This window comes from Carya illinoinensis, chromosome 8 (assembly GCF_018687715.1).
Source record: "Carya illinoinensis cultivar Pawnee chromosome 8, C.illinoinensisPawnee_v1, whole genome shotgun sequence".
In the NCBI taxonomy this organism is placed as follows: Eukaryota; Viridiplantae; Streptophyta; class Magnoliopsida; order Fagales; family Juglandaceae; genus Carya; species Carya illinoinensis.
This window is the reverse complement of record NC_056759.1, coordinates 35,172,531-35,175,795: the sequence shown is the minus strand read 5'-3', so window position 1 is coordinate 35,175,795 and position 3,265 is coordinate 35,172,531. Positions and strand designations below refer to the sequence as shown.

The window sequence follows — 3,265 nt, the reverse complement described above, 5'->3', positions numbered from 1 at the left end:
GAAATAAGATTATGAATTCTAGACATGGGAGTGCGTGGGGAGGTTAGTGCTCCAAGAAAGTAAGGGGGAGACATGGTGTGGGCTTTTGGAAATTTATTAGGAGGGTTTGGCAGGGTTTCGAAAGTCAATTACGGTTCGTGGTGGGAGATGGTTCCAGAATCAGGTTTTGGCATGATGTTTGGTGTGAAGAGTGCGCACTATACAAGGCATTTCCAACACTTTAGTATTGCAGCTAACAGAGAGACCTCTGTTGCAGATATGCAAGTATTTTCCCACGGATCTTATCAGTGGAACATTCTTTTTAATAGAAATATTCACGATTGGGAACTGCTGCCTATGTCTGATTTCCTTAGGTTGCTCTATTCCATGGGAAATAATTCGGCTCGAGAAGATAGGTTGCAATGGAAGGCTAATGGTAGTAAAAAAATGTACAGTCAGGACCTACTACAAGATGTTGTCAACCCATGGCCATGTTTCATTTCCATGGAAAAGGATTTGGAGATCACGAGTGCCTACTAAAGTAGCTTTTTTCATATGGATTGCCGCTCTTGGAAAATTCTTGACTACGGACAACCTGAGAAAGAGGGAAATCATAGTGATGGATTGGTGCTATCTGTGTAAAAAACAGGGAGAATCTGTAGATCACTTACTATTGCATTGTGAGGTCATGATGGGGTTATGGAATGAGATCTTTAGAAGAATGGATATTGCTTCGGTAATGCCTCCACGGGTGGTGGAATTATTGGCATGTTGGAAAGACCTTCAAGGCTGTCCTCAAGTGGCAACAGTGTGAAAGATGATCCAGTTGTGTATCATGTGGTGTACATGGTCGGAGAGGAATGAGAGATGTTTTGAAAATAGGGAACGCACAATGGAGGGGCTTCAGCATTTTTTTATGCGCACTTTAATGCTGTGGTTTTCAACCATTGTACTTGATGGAAACAATGTCTATGATTTTCTTTCCTTAGCTAGAATGTAATTAAGTGTTTCTTTTGTATACAATGTCCAAATCACTTTAATGCCTATTTCCTTCATATGAATAAAATTCCCTTATTACTTAAAAAAAAAAAAAAAATGGGTCAACTTAGGAAAACATGGTTGTCAAAAAACAACCCATTGTAAAGCAGTTTCATTATTTTGTTCCATTCACTCTTTTTATGCCAAAGAAGGGTTAGAAAGGCAAGCAGTTTTGTGCCAAATTGGAGTTGTGTCGCCCATCACGTTACCGACTAGAAATGTCCAGTTATATATATATATATATATATATTTAGGGGATTATGCTGAAAAGTTGCAAGGTGGAAGCAATATTCTTCAGCACCGCCAGTTGAACGAAGATACGTATCTATCTCATATAGGTTTTTAGTGCAGACCATATCATAAATAATAGATGAGATCGATTGCTGTTAAAAAAGGAGAGAAAATGAATCTTAAGAAATGAAAACACAAAAAGAGGAATTGACAGAGTTTCTCATAACAAAAAATGCATGCATTGAGAGACATGAAAAGTGAAAATTATGAGAAATTGCTTACAAAACGAGACCAGGCTCAAACATAGTTTATGAAGTAAGCCTATTGGGTATGATTCAAAAATTCTGAAGCTCGAAGAAGTTTGCTCTTCCGTCTCCAACCAGATTAGCTTTATAAAATTATTTACATTTTTTCAAGGACAAGCACGAACTCTCAGATGGCACAGAAAATTTATGTTGGAGAAGTCACCTTCTCTATTTCTTCTGCAGAGTGTGCTCAGAGAGAGAATTTATGTCGTAGGACTGACCTTGATTTGAACATTTACAATTGTGTATCGTAGATTTGTTTTGTATGTTGATCCGAGTTTCTGTTCTGTTTTAGATGGTTGACACCAGGGTAATTGATCTAGCTTGCATGTTTCATTGGACTAATCTTGTTTCTAATATATAAACACACAAGCATGTTTGTGGACTTTGGTCATCAGACCAAACTTAGTGTAGAACTTCGAATCTAATTGATCTATTCTCTTTCGGGGATGAGAAATCCTTCTGCAGTAGCGAATGCCACCAACAACTGATGCTTCTGAAGGAGGGAATGGATAAATAGGAACCTGATGATGATTATGGGACCTGTTCCTAGGTAGCCATCTGAATCTCCATTCTTGTTTGTTCCAACTTTCATAAGAGTAGTCTTTGTATGATCAGTTCTCCATAACAAAGACAAGGACAGTTCATGAGTTTCCTGGAAATTGAAACGCTTTTGGTGTATAGAGCCGGTGCACCTATCAATCCTCTTATTTTTTGTCTCACTGGGACTTTTTTCTAAATAGATATTATTTAAACAATTAATTATTCTTGAAGATTAAGAAATATATATAATTGTTTGACTTTTTATTTTTCTCTTTCGAATGTGCACTTTGTATCAATTTATTTTGTAATTTTCTCTTGGGCAATTGTGAAGGCTCTATTTAGTAGATGAACATATTATTCATTCCCCCCTTTTCAATATCTCGAACTGGAGGTAGCCAGGCCTTGTATCTCATTAGAATGAAAGTTTTTCACATATTTGGGAAGTTCAACCATTCATTACATGATCACCTAGTCATGGAATATGAAGTGCAGGGGCAACATCATAAGGGCCCCCTCATTTTCAGAATTGGATAAAAACTAAACTTTGAAATGCTTCTTTATAAGGTAGATTAGATAAAAAGTTAGTATTTGTTTAGGTGAGCTCGAGTCAAAGTGGTTTTCAACTAATGAAAAGAAAAAACTGTTTGAGCCTAGTTAATCATTTGAACAACAATGCTAGAAATAATTCTAATACAATACAAGATTTCCGTACTGGAGGACTCTATCTAAATTGACTAGATGTGTCTTCCTTTTTATTTTTTCAAAAACTATTATACAGAATTTGCATTTCTAGAAATCATTTTCCCTCCTTAATAGGTTCAGAGTGAATATCTGAGAAATCCAATATGTTCAGAGTGAATATGTGAGAAATCTTATTTAGCATTATGAGAATGCTTATCAACGAATATATTTCTTATTGTTGAGATACAAACTACCCCATTGAGATATATTTTAATAAAATATAATTACTAAAAATATCTATATTGTGAATATATATATAGCTTGCATAGAACTTTCGTGATTCTTACAACATGTTTGTCGTTTGATATTTGTAAAATATCAGCACTGCAACTCTTTTTGAGAGTAGAGAAGAATAGTGACTAGAATGTAAGGTATTTTGTAAAAAGAAATTGCTTCTCTCACATAATGTGATCACCAATGGCGGCCAC

General features: G+C 35.7%; 1 long non-coding RNA gene across 1 annotated transcript; it reads left to right on the top strand.

Annotated features, from left to right (window-relative positions):
* Window positions 1-1,769: 1,769 nt before the first annotated feature.
* On the top strand, window positions 1,770-2,442 carry LOC122317795. Its single transcript, XR_006244648.1, has 2 exons — window positions 1,770-2,106; window positions 2,157-2,442. It is a non-coding gene; the product is annotated as an uncharacterized LOC122317795 (long non-coding RNA).
* The last annotated feature ends 823 nt before the right edge of the window (window positions 2,443-3,265 follow it).